Below are 16,743 nucleotides of genomic sequence, written 5' to 3' on the forward strand. Positions count from 1 at the left end.
TAAAAGAAACACTCACTCACTTTTTTATGCTACCCATCACTATTTTAAAATTTTTTATAAATCACTTCAATAGACTATCCACATACGCAAAGCAATCCAATCTAACTCCAAATATACACCTCAAACACCAAAAAAACATGATTTTAATCTACTATTCATACCAACTTACTTAAGCACTTACTAACACACAAACACATACCCTCACATTTTTTAAAAAAGAGTTAGTGTTTATTTTCACATTACTCTACCTACACACATTGGCAAATCGATCGTTATTTCTTTTCTAGAGTATTGGGGTAGCCCTGAAAAGGGCTGGGTTTTTTTGTTTGCTATGGCAATCTTTTAGTTTCTAAGAATGCGATGTCCTCTGAGGATAGACTTTCTGGCGATAGGTCTGCTTCTTCGGAAAGAAAAGAAGAACTCTTTGGTGTCGATACGGCAATCGACAAAGCCTCTGTCAGGTTCAGGTTGCTGCTGCTGCTGCTGTTGTTGCTGCTGTTGCTGCTGTCTCTGAAGTCTGTACTTCTCTGTCCATTCTTCTTTCTCCCTGTTCATTTCTTCTCTGAAGAGCTCTTCTATCAGGTCTTCAGTGATTTTTAACATTCTCACATTCTCTATTTCTTCTGGCTTCGGTATCAGACTGTGTCTGACCCTATGCAAATTCACGTAGGCTTCGTTGAGTTTAGCTAGTTTGGAGCACATCTTCTTAGGAGGATGAGTCGACAATGGATGGTTAGACTGGAAACAACCCGGTTCTTAAAGTCAAAGCGCGGACGTGAAGGAAAACATCCCCCACACGGTTTTTGAGTCGCAACGTTTAGTGAGTGTCATGAGAGGGATAGTAAGAAATGAAAGAGCATCAATCCATCATTCTTATAGCTAAACAAAAGACAAAGGCATTTTTTTCAAAACACAACATTTTTTATTCAAAATTCACTTAACACTAAATAACAACTCTAACATTTTTAACAATAATCCAACATCATAACATCAAACAATTTTTTTCAAAACACAACATTTTTTTCCACAGTCTCATCACATTCCATCTTTAAAGTTTCTTCACTAGGTAAAGAGGGATAACAGTCTTCCATGGTTTCTAGTAATCTAGGATGACTTCTCTCAAACTGTTGATTTCTATGGTATTATCGAATTCTGCATACAGGATGACGTTCACCGTTTCATCAGGGTCTCGGTCTTTAAACTGAATTTCCACACGAATCTGGCCGGATTTTATAGGGTGGAAATGTCCCTCGTCGCTGCCTTGGTCTGGAGTGAAATCAAAAGCCCACAAAGCGTAGCCTCCTGCATAATCCTCGTACGTAATGCCGTGACTGGTATTGGTTCCTAACTGTCCCGTGGCTTCGTACAGGGACAAGTACGATCTCAAGTAATTCTTGTTGGTAAAGTCAGGTTCGAAAGGTGAGGTACACAAGGTCTTGCCATCGCGACTGACTTCGATTTTGGACACGCCAAAGTGTTGAAAGTAGAAAGGATTTTTTTCGGCAGCTCCGTTGAAGGCTGTATTCTCGACGATACCAACGATCAAACGTTTGGGTAACTGTCCTTGGAACAGATGATCTTCGATCATGGATCGCTGTCCCTTGGGAATGGTGAAGGTTTTCACTTCCACGCGTCGTATGGGATACTTGGCGGTCGTTCTGCTCAACGTCTGACTGATGTCGTTTCCCACTTTAGGTAACACTTCCACACGGCGTACGTAGAGTCTGGCTTCTAGGATTTTGGTTTTGTAACCGTCACTATCAGCCATCAAATGGAAAGCGGCACTGCTACGATTCAGTCTCAGGCGGACATCCACCCCGTTCAGCAAATACTTTTCTTGCAACCACATGTCCAAATGCAAACGATCCATCAGTTCTAAACTTGTGTCGGCTCCCGTGATTCTCTTTCTTCGTTCTACAAATCCATCATTGTTGTCTTTCTTTTCATCAGTTTCCAATATTTCAAACTTGGTAGGTTCGTCAGCTTCCCATACCACACAGGCATTGAGATGAGTGTTCTTGGCATCTATTCCGCACGTCAAGAGATTTTCCAGGTAGGCACGATAAGGGTAAGTATCCATGCTGCTACTGATCAGTTTGTTATTCAAGTACAAGTCCACTCCACTGAACAAGGAATGCATGAAATTGTTGACGGGAGCTACTGCTTCATCGTCTATAGCACCTCCAGTCTTATCTAGAATTTTGACTTTCAGGTACAAGTAACTGCTATTCAGATCGATGTAATCTTCGGGCTGTCCTTTGATTTCAAACTCGATGGGAGCGGAATCGGTCAGTGAGGAGACGGGGTGAAATTCCACCCACTGGGATTCTTGCATCGTCATCATGGTAGGGGGCATGGCAAACAGATCCAGTTCCGTCTTGGAACAAGCGCAAGATTCTCGGTGCATCATTTTTTTGTCTCTTTTCTCAATAATCGAAAACGTCTAAGTCTCGAACGGTTCTTCTTTTCTTGGCCTTTCTCGCTTGAAGTCTGGTGAAAGGGTGTTTTCTTCGTCGTCTCTTTCTGCCTTGTCCTTGCTGAATGCCTGACTCGGTAGCGTGCAGGGCATTTATAGGTGTTTCTCGTTGGCCTAAAATGTCTTTGCCCGTTTGCAGCAAGACATTTTTGCCTGCCCTCATGAAGGCTTCTTTAGGGTTTTGTTTGTCGATGATGACATTTTGGAGAAATTCTTTGCCTTGCGTCAGTGCCGCATCTTTCAAGGCGTGCAATCCGCGTGTCACCATCGGTTTCAACACCGGGGCCACCGAACGAAAGGCCGATTTTAACATGTCTCCTAAGCCGTGTCCTCGCTGTCGAGCAACCCCTCGGTACACTGGATACATGACTTAAGAGTCGTGAGAGAACCGTTTTCGAAAATGGAGTTTCACCGTGACTTTTCCTTTGGTGAATGAAATATTTTGTCCCAAATCTCCTTTTATAGCAATGTTGACCGTGTCCAAATACGACTTGCTGACCGGCAAATAGTGAGGATGGACAAATTCGCGGTGGACGTGGTAAGTGTTTCCACCTTCCTCGTCAGTGTTCGTGGCAGAATCCACTTTGAAAGGAATGACACGCAGTAACGGTACGGAGGTGTGTCCCACCACGTTGTACTCCACCACATCGGAATACACGAACATCAAATTCAGTCCTTGGTTCAGTTCTACCGGGGCACGAAATAACTTGCTAAAAGACTCGTTGTCGTAAACGATGGGTAATTCGTTTTTCTTGAGCATGGTCTTTCTCATGTCCATGTCTCCGCCCAACATGTCAAACAATTCAGGACAAAATAAAATGGACAGGATTTTACTCCGTTCAAATTTCATCAAGAAGCGACGAGCTGCTTTGTGGTACTCCATGGTGACACTTTTGTTGACATGCTCCAAAGCTTTCAGAAACACGACATTAAACCTGGAGGCTATGGTGCTGACCAAATGTTGACCACTAAAATAATAGCCTGGGGGAATGAACAAGTGATAGGTGGTGTACTTTTGTGTACGGGTTTTCTTGTCATATTTGACATTGCTATCCATCCACTGTTGCATTTGCTCGTCATGAACTTCCACATCAAAAAAATTTTGATTGGGAAGGACATTGAGGACTTGGGTCGGGTGAATCATTTCTACTAAAGCCACTTCCCAATGGGCTTCGTGATCTAACTTGATGGCTTGAGGTAATTTGGCCGTGTAACAGCACAACGTGTTCTTGGGAAACACCTCCATGGAACTGTCACTGGGTAAAGTTAAGTAAAATTGGTTTTGGTGACTCATAATTCCAGAGTTCTGTGGCTGTCCGAGGGGTTACTGGACGTCAGAGGCGTGTCTCCGTCTAAAATGGGGTTCTGGTTGTGATTGAAGTGGTGACTGGCACTGGCACTGGACACAAGGTTCCCGGGGTTCCCGTTCGAGGTGAATTTCAGGGAGGGATTAGGAAGCAGGTAACCGATGCAACTGCTCAATAAAATGGTCCACAATTGTTTGTCTCCTTGTTGCAAACTCAAATTGGCGATGGCTGCCCCGATGACACAATACACCACGAAGATTTGGCAGAAAAAGACGATTTGCGTTTTAGGCACACGTTCTCCACACCACACCCACAAGGATTGTTTTTGTAAATCTTGCACAGAAGAACTAGGTGAAGGAGGAGTGGTCGACGTAGCTGCGTCTGCTGTGTGAAAGGGCATGATGGTCACTTCTTTTTATAGTCGATGACTTGCGAAGCGTCGATCCAAGAATCGAAACTGGGTGGATATCCTTTCCAACGTACTTTGACTTCTTTGACACGTCGTTTGCCCACTTTACGGGTTCTGCGTTCGAGAATGCTTTCGATGTCGTACACGTCGTCTTCTTTTTTGGTGACACGTTGTAACTCGGGCAAATAAAACGTTCCTTTGAGCACTTCTCCGTTCATGTCTTCCAATTTATAGACGGTAGGATGACGGCCATGCACTCGTCCAGTGACGCGAAACAATTCGGTCGTCCAGTTAGGTTAGTAACCTTTGTCGAAAGTGCGTTTGGTTTTGCCAATGCGCACCCAATCTCCTACGGCCAAGTCTCCACTTTTTTTGGGGACAGCCCTCATCGGGGACGTACCAAACAGGCGCTCAAACATAAGCACTTCGTTGTCGGGAGTCACGTCTTGCGGGGCACGTCCGATGCTTCGATGGTAAGATTGGTTGTACGCTTGCACCAGGTGCGGTAAGATGTCGATGTACTTCAGAGTGTGGTGATGCGTAAAATATTTCCACATGCGTTCTTTCAAAGTGCGTTGAAAACGTTCCACGATGCTGGCTTTGGTTTCGGGATTCTCGGTGGTAAAAATATGAATGTCACGTTTCTTTAATTCTTTTTGGAAAGCTTGGTTCAGAAATTCGGTGCCTTTGTCCGTTTGCCATCGAAGAGGGTGACGACCGCTTTGTTTCAACACCCGTTGCAGGGCTCGCACTAACTCGCTGCTCGGTTTGGAAGTCAAGGGCACGACCCAGGCAAATTTGGAAAAGACGTCGATGACACAAAACAAATATTTGTAGCCACGATTGTAGCTGGCCAAATGAGAGACATCGGCTAAATCGGCTTGCCATTGATGATCGATGCCTTCCACTCGGGTGCGACTTCTGGCAAACTTGCGTCGAATGGGTTTGTGTAAAGTGTAGGTAGCTTGTTCTTGTAACCATCGTTGCACTTGAGGTAAACGGAGACTTTTCAGTCGAGTTTTGGCAGCACGATACAATTTTTGAACTCCTGCGTAACCTGCAGGATGGGAGGGATCGTAGTAAATGCTGGCTAAGACTTTTTCCATTTTTTTGTGTTGGTTGGTGTGTTAATAAGACACCCACTCTTGGAGGATGCTACTCTTTTTCTCTTGGGATATTTTCTTGGATTGCAATGCTTTGCGTGTGCGGCCAGCAATAGGTGTCGAAGAGGAGAAGAATGTCTGAGCGGGGGATATCGGTTCTTGTTTCACTTCTGTCTTGACTTCTGTCTTCACTTTCTTTTTCTCTTGTGATGAAGAAGGGGTGGCCATCATCTTTTTAATCCATCCAATTCTGGAGGTAGGTGGTGTTGTTAACTTGCGTACTTTTTCTGGTGGAGTTTGAAACCCTTCATCTTCTTCTCCTTTTTCTGTCTTGGTCACGGGTACTGGTGGTACTGGTACTAGTACTGGTACTGGTGATGGTGCTGAACTTTTCATCAAGGTCTTAAAATCTTTCAGAGTGGGTAGAGCTGTTTCGTCTAAAGCTTTCTGGTGAAAGAGTTGCAGTCGTTGCAAGAGTTGACCGTACTTTTGCGATTTTTCTGTTTCGGACAAATCTTGGCGATCGATCAAGGACTGCAATTCGTGTTGTAACTGGGACATCTCGCTCAAATGGGGATTGGGAGGTAAATGCGGGGTGTGTTGTTCTTGCCACCGATGGTATTCCATCCATCGTTTGTAAGGCACTAAAGCTAGTTTTCGTCCTTCCATGGGGTTGTTAGGGGTCGATTCTGAGATCTTGGGACTTCCGAAGGCCTTTTTATCTTGCTCCCACCAGTCCTCCCAACATGGTTCCCAAGACTCCTTTCAGTATGGGGCCTAACAAGAGAGGTAAAATACCTCCACGTTGCACTAACATCTTCTTTTTTTGACGAATGGGAATTTTCTTTCGAACCATTTGGCGAAGAACGTGACGATGCTTGCTTAAGCATTGTTTCTGGTGTTTGGACAAAGGGATCGTGCCTTTCAAAACGTTCAAACAACATTCGCACACGGTATCGATGACCTCTTTGGAGGCTGTTTGAATGAGTTTTTTTCGTAGGGGTGGAGAAGCTTTGGACAGGACAGATAACATGTCCCCATGTTTGGCTAAACGTGGTGGCAGTCCTTTCCTTTTCTTTCCTTGGGGTTTTCTGGAGGGTGACATCTTTGAGTCTTCAGGAGCACCAAAAAAACACTGATACCCGACTTGGTCACAGGCCTTTTTTATACTGGAACTCGTCGCCACTGATTGTCTTGACGTCGTATCAGTTTGAGGACAGGCATGACACGTCGTGCAGGGGTACGTAACGGACTAAATCGAGCCAGTTCTTGCTTGGACAAATCCAGTAAACTTTGTAACATGCCCGATCTTTCTTGAACTTTGATTTTGGGAGAAGGTACTTTGTGAGCAGCAGCCACTGCCACTAAATTGGAAGGTCCTGCCACTGGGGAAGTTCTTTTGGGGGTCATCAACGGAGAAGTTCTTGGTGTGATCAACGTCTCCAAGTACTCTTCAGTTCTGGGTGTCATTAACGGAGAAGTGGACAAACGTGAAGCTGCCGGAGACGCAGTCACCGCTCTGGCAGGTCGTGGTTTGCGAGTGTAAGGTTGCGTCCTGGCCGAAGTGCATCTCTTGCGACTAGTTTTCTGCGGACTTTTCTTTTTCTGGGGGCTTCTTTTCTTTTTCCGGGGTGGTGGTGGTGTCTGGTCAGAGGAGGGTCCTGCCACTGGAGAAGTTCTCCTTGGGGACCTGGTCTTTTTCTTCTTGGGGCTTCGTTGGACTTTTGTCTTGGGGATAACTTTGGGGGTATTAGGATCCCATCTTAAGAGTGAGCGAATGATGACCCCTCCTAGAGTACCGCTCCCTCCAGGTTTCAAAATGATTTGTTTTTTGGTTTGAGTGTCGATGCGGCTATCGGCCAGTTGGACCAAAGCGACTTTGTTTCGATCGAAAAAGCGTTTGGTTTGATGAGGAATCTGAATGATTCCTTGGAGTAATTGACGTGCCGTCACCGTGAACCATCGTAAGACTTCTTTGAGACTAGCTTCTAAGACACGAGCTCGTGTTTGTGGATTTTTTTCTCGACTGATGCCATACAAGGCACGAATCAATTTGACGGGAAGATGCGACTGAAGGGACGTCATGTTCGCACTGAGAGTGAGACAGACGAAAAAGGGTCTGAGGTTTTTATAGATTTTTTTATGGGGAGTGAAATGAAGTCGAGGACGGAGACGTGTACAGGACAGGCCCTCCGTCTTGGCACCAGTGGTGAAACAAGTGGGTACGAAATCGCAAATCCTCAGGAGTCGTAGGTTTCAAATCGACGAGTAAATAGGAGTGTGGCGTTTGAGTGGCATCGTCGTACGCCTGAGTCAGCCAAGGCGTTCCTAACTGTTTGGCTAAGACTTGCACTTGCGATTTATCTCTAGGGTTCTTAAACAAGATCACGTAATGAGCATTGAGACTGATGGTGCAATGGGCTTTACTTTGTTGAAACAAATTTTGAGTGATGTAAATGAGACTAGCTTTGCGCGTAAACCAAAGTTTAATTTCTTCTTCGTCTTGTCCTAACATGTCATCGAAATTGACCAAATGGGTTTGACGGGAGTCAGACACGATTCCGTTGTCTTCGTTTGGAATGCCTTCCACAAACACGATGGAATCGCCTTGACTTTCTCGCAAGAGGCTGTACGCCGATTGCCACTCTTTGTAACACCACACGATGCGTTGAGGTGGACGATCGATCAAATGATGTTTATGTTCGATCAAACGTTTGACGAATTCGGTTTTGCCTGAACCGCTAGGTCTAGCAATGAGCATGTTAAAGGGATGGCGAAGATACAAAGCCTCCCAACTGGCATGATCTAAGTGTTCGTCGATGACTTTGAAAGTGGAGGAAGAGGGAGCAGAGATAGCAGAGGTAGCCATAGTGGCAGGAATGTCACTTGTGACACGAAAACAGACAAGACAAGAGTTTATATACTTTTTTCAGGACACGTTTATTGATGTTTTAAAAATGAACACGAAAGACAAAAATACTTAAAAGCCAAAGGCTTAAGTACAACGATAAAATGCACATGAAAACGATCAACGTGAAATAGAAACAAGTTTCTGTATAACATGTTTTGGGTAATGTTCTGACAAGTTCAACAGGGGTAAGGTCACACAAGTGTCCTCCCGAAAGGGTCTTTCAGGCCTGTCCACGACAGTCCTGTCCTGGGTGACGGGTTCTTCTGGCACCGTCACTAACACAGGTTGAAAAGTAACTTTTTTCCTTGAATAACTCTCGTGCATACTGGGCCACCTCTTGTATCCAAGCCTCAAAAACCCTGGTCTCGGTGATGTCCAACATTTGACTCCTAACCAATCTGGTTTCTTCTTCGTCAACGACATGGTAAGTTACTTCAATGAACAATGAACTATCGATCTTGCCTAGGGTTCCTTTTCATATACAGACCAATACCGACGTGACCGTACGGTAAGGTGAAGTGATTGGGAAGTCTCACTCGCTTCTGGTATACAATTTGATAGACTTTTTCCAAGGGTCGACTGACGATGTGGTGAGTGGGTAAACATACAATCTTGTTCGGTTGATAGGTGGTGACTTTAAAGTTTCCATCCTCTCCCGATTGCAAGGCTTCTTTCAATACCCCAAAGTTGACCACTCGACTGGTACGATGATTCAGAGTCAGTCCTTTCACTTTGCACGTCGTGTGCACTTCTCCTTGTTTGTCCCGGTATTCGTAGCCGTAATTTTTGGGACCACCACTGACGAAATTTAGAATCTTGTCGTCGGGATGCTCGTCTGTCCAGGCTCCTAAACGGTCTCCTTCGATGTCAGGGTGCTGTTGAATCGGGTGATGGATGTAAATGCAACGGTCCGTGTCGAAGTACAGGACGCGTTCTTCTAACAGTTCTAAAGCTTCGTACAATTTTAAGCGAGCATGAGCTGTCACGTAAGCCGCAATGATGACGTTTCCAAAAGGATCGTCTTGTACAAAGTCCAGATCTTCTTCGTAATTGACCAAAATCAAATCCTCGCGAACGACGTCCACGTGTTTCATGTATTTGGTTTTGTTGTGAATCATCTGGAAGTAGCGGGAAGGTTCTGTCAAATATTCCGTCTTGGGTAAACACGGTCGTTGTGCCATTTTACCCCACAAGCAATTTAACATCACTTTGGCAAACGATCGCCTGCCTTCGTTTTTCTCGATGTGGTCTAAAGAGATGCCTTCTTGTACGTAGTATTTCTCTTTGAATTGTATTTGGTCTTCGGGAGTGTGACACCAGGAAGGATAGCCGCTGGCTTCTTGTTTCAGTTTCAAAAAGGCATCCACGTAGTCGGCGAAAATGCCTTTCTGAGTAGGGTCACCCTTGTGGTACTGTTGTGTCTTGGGAAAGTGGCAAATTTCGTACACTTCTAACAGTTGGTATCCCATGTCCAGAGCTTTGAACAATTCCACGCTGACCCAGGTTCCCGTCAAGGCACGTTCTTCCTGGGTGTGCTGGCAAGGTTGGTCCTGGTTGCACGTTTCGGCACAAGTACGGCACAAGGGAAACATCAGTTTGCCTTGACAATGGTGAGGTAAGACGGGATGGTATAGGTTCGTGGGAGGCAAAACTTTACACTTGATCAAGCCTTCGTATTGTCGAATGTTTTTCAGGTCGATGTGTTCCGTGAACAATTGCGTGTGCCCTACAGGAAAGCGACAATATTTGCACACGTAGGGATACAGCGAACACACGTCCAAGTATTTGATTTCTTCTCCTTTCTCTTCGTCGGCTTGGTACAGCAAACAGGTGGCATTGGTCCTTCCTCCGTACAAACTATCCCTCGGGTTCAGCGGGTCCATGAACTGGTAACTTTCCACGAGGCGTTTAAACTCGGGATCGGTTTTCATACGGTGATCGTACTCGTGTTCCCACATTTCCACCACTTGGTATCCTTGCTGTTCTAACTTTAGGCGTCGCTGACAAGTGTCCTGGTACAAGCCTTCCATGGTTCGTTGCAAAAACTGATTTTTAGTGCCACGGTCAGGGTAACAGACGGGACATCCGTGAAATAAGCAACCGTTAAATTCGTACACGATCTTGGGGTTTTCTAAGTCCCAGCCATCGACCGAATACGTTCCGATGGTCTTTTCGCCTCCTCCGTTGCGGGCATGCTGAATCCATTTGTCTTTCTTGTCGCACAAGTAATGTAACCAACGTAGGGCTTTGACCGAGTATTGACGCTTGACATAGTGGGTCGTTTGAGGACTGATGACAGCCACGGTGTTTTCAGGCATGAATCGTTGGCGGTACACTAAGGAACACGCTTTGGCAATGGTGCAAGCTTCTTTCAAAGGATCGACCCCTCCGTGTTCCATGAACAGTTCTCGAAATTTTCCACAGCAACGCCGTAAAATGTCCACGTCGGAACGACAATACTTTAACATTTCTTCCTGAAAGTCGAAAGGGTCCGAGGCGTGAGCTTGGTACCAAGCGTAGAAAGCTTCTCGTTGTTCGGTACGCATGTTGTCGGGGTCGTAATAGTGAGCCTCAGGCAAATGGGGTGGAACAGCATGTTGATTGGCTTCCGTATTGAAAAAGTGTGGAAAGTACCCTTTAGCCATTTCTGTCATTCCAAACGTTTTAGGCATTCGGCTCAGAGGCATGGTCAAGTAACTCATCGAATCTTTAAACTGTACTTGTCCCACTTGCATGAAAATGATTTTGGCTCCGTTCAAAATCACTTTAGGACGTTCGGTGCCATGTTCCGTATAGTATCTGAGAAGAAACTGTCCATCGTATCCGGAGAAATTGTGAGCCATCACCGTGGCATGACGATGACAATCTCCGTAACGTTCGATGTCCTCTTGGCTCCACGTCTTGTCGATGGGATCTAAGACCCATTGGGCAAAATCGGCTAGCGTGTTCGGTCCCCGAAAGATTTTTTCACGTCCTCCAGGAATCTTGCTGCAGTGAGGGCAATGACTGAAGATAGGTTCTTGAATGCACTTATCGCACGCTCGATGAGCCACGCAGAAATTAGGGATGTGAATGACAGTCTCTTGCATGCATTCGAAATCGAAAAAGATGAAATTGCCTTTCTTCTTGTGACCGTCCTCTTTCTCTGGTGGGGGTTGGTATTTTTGCACGTAACATTCATGTTCCAAGTCCACGATGTGTGACAAATGTGACATTTTTTCTTTCCTCGACATACGTGTGCCTTGGCATTGTTGGTACGTATCCCTTGTCTACACGTAGGGCACAATCTGTGAACCTTGTGTTTTCAAATGTTGTTGGTAACAGGTAGGGCTGACAAACGTGCGCAGACAAGTCGAACAAGGCACTGGTTCTTCGCTCAGACAGGGTGGAGAGGCCAAACATCCTGGGCATTTCATTCCACAATGCTTGTGTTGCTCTCGATTATTATAACCATAGTCACATTTCTCACAGTAATATCTGTATCCCAGGAATCCGCTGATACTGGTAATGGTATCGAAATGGTCATCGTGATGATAAACATGAATGTATTTTCCGTCCTTAAAGTCTTGGCCTCGAAACAACAGAGACCCGCGCATTTCTTGAGGGTGCACTTTCAAGGTGTATCGTGGAGCTAGGACATCTTGCAATTTTTGCATCTCAGGAATGCCACAGGGTGTGTCTTTGGACAGGCCAGCTTGTTGCAACAGGAGCTCTGCTTCGTTTCGTTGTTTGGTTCGGTTCGATTTTCGAATGTTCTCCCAGGTTCTTTTCCATTCTGTCGTGTCGTTCTTGTTGGCATAGGTTCGTCCCACCACGATGGCACGGGCTAAACACATCTGGTCATGAGGATTGTGAATTTGGACAAGACTACTCTTAATGCTGCGATGCTCGTTCACCAATAACATCTTTTTGCGTCCTGTCCCTTGAGGAAGAGAGACGTGGGCCATTTTCAGTGTGGCTTTACCATCGGTGATGTCAAACTGGTCATCAGATTGTTGTACGTGTTGAATCTTGTCCATGATTTTGGAAGGGGTTAGTTCTGCAGGTCTGCTAAACTCGATCCAAACAGGGGATTTCAAACCGTCGTGATCTATGGATAGTGTCAAGCGATCGTCTTCTTTGGGTTGACATTGTTGCTTGAGTGCGGTGAGCAAAGAATCCCACATCTCGGTGATGAACCCTTCTGCTTTCTCCAAGGGTACGTCGGCCTTGAAATCTTTAAACTTCACCGTGTAGGTGTAAGCCGTGGTTCTAAATTTTCTAGAGGAGCGCTTTTCCGTCTCTCGAATGGAATAGTATTTTTCAGGGTTGACTAAGGGTGACGAACTTGGTTTAGAGGTTTCAAATTCTGGTTCACTCATGTCCTCTTCAAAATCACTGGCATGAATCTGTGCCAAGATTTCAGCCCTGGTACGAGGCGATAGATCACGTTTCTGCCTCTTACTTTCTTCTTCTTCTTTCTTCTCGAATGAATGGGATCGTTTCATCTTGAGTGCAAAACGTCAAATGACTCAAGTTTAAACACCATAGACTAATTTATAGTCTTGGCAAACCAGCGTATATAAAAAGGGTGTGTGTCTTGTCCTTTCACTATTCATTTCACTCTCAAGCTGAGCACAACGATGGAAGAGACTAACCAGATGGAACGTTTCGTCAGAGCTTTGCGAGGGGTCATTAGAAAATTCTCTTCAGACCAGCCGACGGACTACTCTCCTTCCTTTCGAGATAAAAGTCAAGATACTTGCTATATCTGTCAGAAGAAAGGGCATTGGTCTTCAGAGTGTCCAGACCGTCAAAAAAGAACAAAAACAGGGGCTATAAAAGACAAAAGTCAAGATACCTGTTATTATTGTAAAGAAAAAGGACATTGGTCTCCAGATTGCCCAAAAAAGAAACAAGAGGAGTCAGAAGAAAAGAAGGATTCTTCAAAAGAAGAGAGGGATTCTTCGGAAGAAGAGAGGGATTCTTCAGAGGAAGAAGAGGAAGAAAGAAGACAATTCTATTTAAAAGAGGCAAAGAAACAGGAGAAGAAAAGAAGAAGGGAAGAAAATGAGGAAAAAACGGTGAAGAAATTCAAAAAACAGAGAGACTAAATAATGAAAAAGAAGAAGTGTACGAACTTTTTAAAGTGTTCTGTGGTGAATTGTGAATTGGATTGTAAAAAAAATGGATAAAAGAATACATGAATGATATAAGGTAAGTGTCTTTGAGTTTTGATTTTAAAATAAGAAGCTACACTCACGCACTCATACACAGACACGTACTATAAGGGTAAAATGGGTGGGTTTATTTTTGAGTTATTGGCAAATTAAAATTGTATTTCTTTTCAAGAAATGTGGGTGGCCCTGAAAAGGGCCTTTTTTCTTTATGGTGTAGGAGTGAGTTTAACCAATCAACTTTAACTGCCTTAAGCCTTTGCCACGGCCAAGGTCTACTTCTGATGATTGGGTTGAAATCACTAAGGGTGGTACGACAGGCTTAGTCACAGGGTTGGCGTGTTTAGCTCGGGAAGGTCGTATTCTCTTCGGTCGTAATAAAGAAGTCTGATACATTTGTTTCAGACTTCTTAACTCCGCTAAAATGTCCAACAGTACCGTGACCGTTTGATTTTCGCCCTCTTGTTTCTTTGCTGCTACTTCTTGTTGCTGTTGTTGCTGTTGTTTTTTTTTTACCTCTTCTTGTTGCTGTTGGTGTTGCTGTAGGAGAAAAGCTTGTTCCGCTTCCTTTTGTCGTTGCATAAATTTCTCCAATTCTTCTTTCTGTCTCTGTCTAAAATTGTCCACTTGCGGTAATGAAGAAGGTAACGAAGGTTCCGGAACAAATTCTTGCGAGGTAAGAAAATCCACAAAATCCCAATGTACCTCTTCTGAAAGTAAGTCCGGGTTCCCTTGGGCAGTCTCCCCTGCTGGTGCACCCCAATGGATCGTTTTCTGAGTTTCCGTCATGTTGAATCACTGTCGCATAGATTGACTGCACGCAAGCGCTAGCGAATCTATATAGACCAACTGACGTCACAGACTACTCTCTTCGGATTGGATGCGGGCTGACTGAATTTTGTAACGCGTGTTTGGATTGGTGAATGAACTCAATCCGTTTCAATCCTGCCTCTACCTATAAATAAGCGCAGTTCAGTGCATTGATTCACCTGTTCTCGTCGCTTCAAGATGTGGACCGATGTGCAATCTTCTACGCTTGTGTCTTCCATGATGTTCCGGACGGACATACCCATGTATGTCCGATCCAAGTGGGCCGTTGTCCACAGGACAAACACCAGCCTGTGGATACGTAGGATCTACGTAGAAAGACAAGGATGCCTGAAAAGAGTGCTGATTTACGGACCAACAGTGAGACGTAGCCTAAGGACAAGAAGAAGACCAATGCGGTACCATTTATGTTAATGAATACATTAACATAAACCCAAAGGCCCTTTTCAGGGCCAGCCATATTTCTCGAAAAGAGATAGCCTTTCCATTGCCTACCCCTTTTCTAAATTTAAATTTAAATTTAAATTTAAAAAAACAAACAAAATTAAAAAAATCCCATATTCAATTCCCCTTGTCCCTAGACAAACCCAAACTCTATTCCCATGTTAATTTCCCTTGTCCCTAGACAGACCCAAACTCTATGTTAAATTCCCACTGTCCCTAAAGTGGCCCAGCGTTTTTCTCCATGTTAAATTTCCATTGTCCCTAGAGTTGCCCAGGGGTGTTTTTAATGCTAAGTCCCATTGTCCCTATGGTGGCCCACTTAACTACTCATATCTCTTTAGTATCATCCTTAATCGTTCCCGCCATTTATAAGTATAATATTTTATTTTATTCATTTCATTAAATGTTGGTCCTCGAATAACAAATTTGATTTTAAAAAAGTCTGCTTATCTTCAATACACAATTTCCACAGCTGACCAATATGTTGCTGCAACCAGGGCCGCGGACGGGTAGGACAGTTAGGACAAAATTCAGGGGACCCACAACGGTCAGTGGTGCGACCGCCGTCACAGCTCATAGGAGCCTACTGGAGATTTTTTCTGAGGGCCCACAAATCCTGTCCACGACCCTAACTACAACATAGCCGTACGTCTACTAATTTCAATTTTCACATTATTAGAACGAATCTGTCTTGATAATGATATTTTTATTTTGTTGGTCATCATGATAATCATTGTCGTCGTAATAGCAATATAAATTATTATTAAACGGTCCTAATTGTCATCATCATCATCATCATCAGCAGCAGCAGCAGCATTTTTTGGGAATTATTATTAAACATGTTATTGTATTTTAGATGATTTACACTATATACATCTTTTTAACTTTTTCCGTCACAAATTTAAAATACAGCAGCCTAGTGCAAATTAGTGAACGAATCGCTGACACACTAACCCACACCCATACTTCAGCCTCATAAATGAAACTGTAACAACATAAAAACGTTATATAAACCTCCTAGCTGCAACAAGCACATTTGGCCATAGTTCGCCAATCAGGAAGAGGCAAGACCATGGAATCTCAAAAGAACAAGGACTGGATCTTTAATTGACCAGAACAGAGGCGTTTCAAGGCTCGTGCAAGAAGCCAGAAAATCTTGTTATAACGACCTTCCAAGAATACAGATAATAACTGAAAATCTCTCTTCTCTCATTTGAGCACACATATTGATCTCTCTTTCAATCTTGACTCCGTCAACGACGCAGACTATGGTTTAGTCAGCGATCCTGAAGATGACCCAGTCGGCGATCCAGAAGACTACCCAGTCAAATACGCTGTATACAACCAATTCGGCAATCAAGGTGACCAGCTCGAAGATTCAGACTACGATCGTGAAGGCGACGCATTCAACTATCTAGTTGGCTACCGGAAGCCAAAAATGCGACGATATCCCACTGGGAACACCAGACCTCAGACAGATACAGCATGGTATCACTCCAATATAAAGACCTATCTTAAAGAACCACAAAAAGCGAGACACTGCAAAGTGTAGCCGAGTGAATTCCGCTACTTACGATCAATGTATGCAATATGAATAAATATGATTAATGAATTTTTCACTAACAAGAATGATGGTGTATTAGATTGTCACATGTATAATTACATTAAATTTAGGTACCGAACCTAACACACATATTCCACCAATATATAATAATGTTTACCTCTTATTTCAGAGTCGGTCATTGTGACTTTCGGTGTAGCATCTGAAATTAATGGTTTAACTTCTACCATCAATTACAGACAAAAGTCAATCACACGAGGTGTGTGTTCCTACCCAGATTAGTAAACAAACAAAATTTTAGTTACAGTGTTTGCTGTTTGAAAGATCTATTTTTAGAAGATGAGAATGTGAATAGTATGCACCAGTATGTGTACGTGTTTTTGTTGAGTTAAAGTGGCTGAAAGCATATTGTTGAGTTGTTGACCATTAAAATGCAGAACTACTTATATCTTAGACGCTTGCATTTTTGTTGTTTAATTGTAATAGGCTGTATCCTTGCAACAGAGTACAGAGATGAACCGTGATTCTTGATTGACAGAAATTTTCAA

This window comes from Sinohyriopsis cumingii, chromosome 11 (genome assembly GCF_028554795.1).
Source record: "Sinohyriopsis cumingii isolate HCF-2022 chromosome 11, ASM2855479v2, whole genome shotgun sequence".
In the NCBI taxonomy this organism is placed as follows: domain Eukaryota; kingdom Metazoa; phylum Mollusca; class Bivalvia; order Unionida; family Unionidae; genus Sinohyriopsis; species Sinohyriopsis cumingii.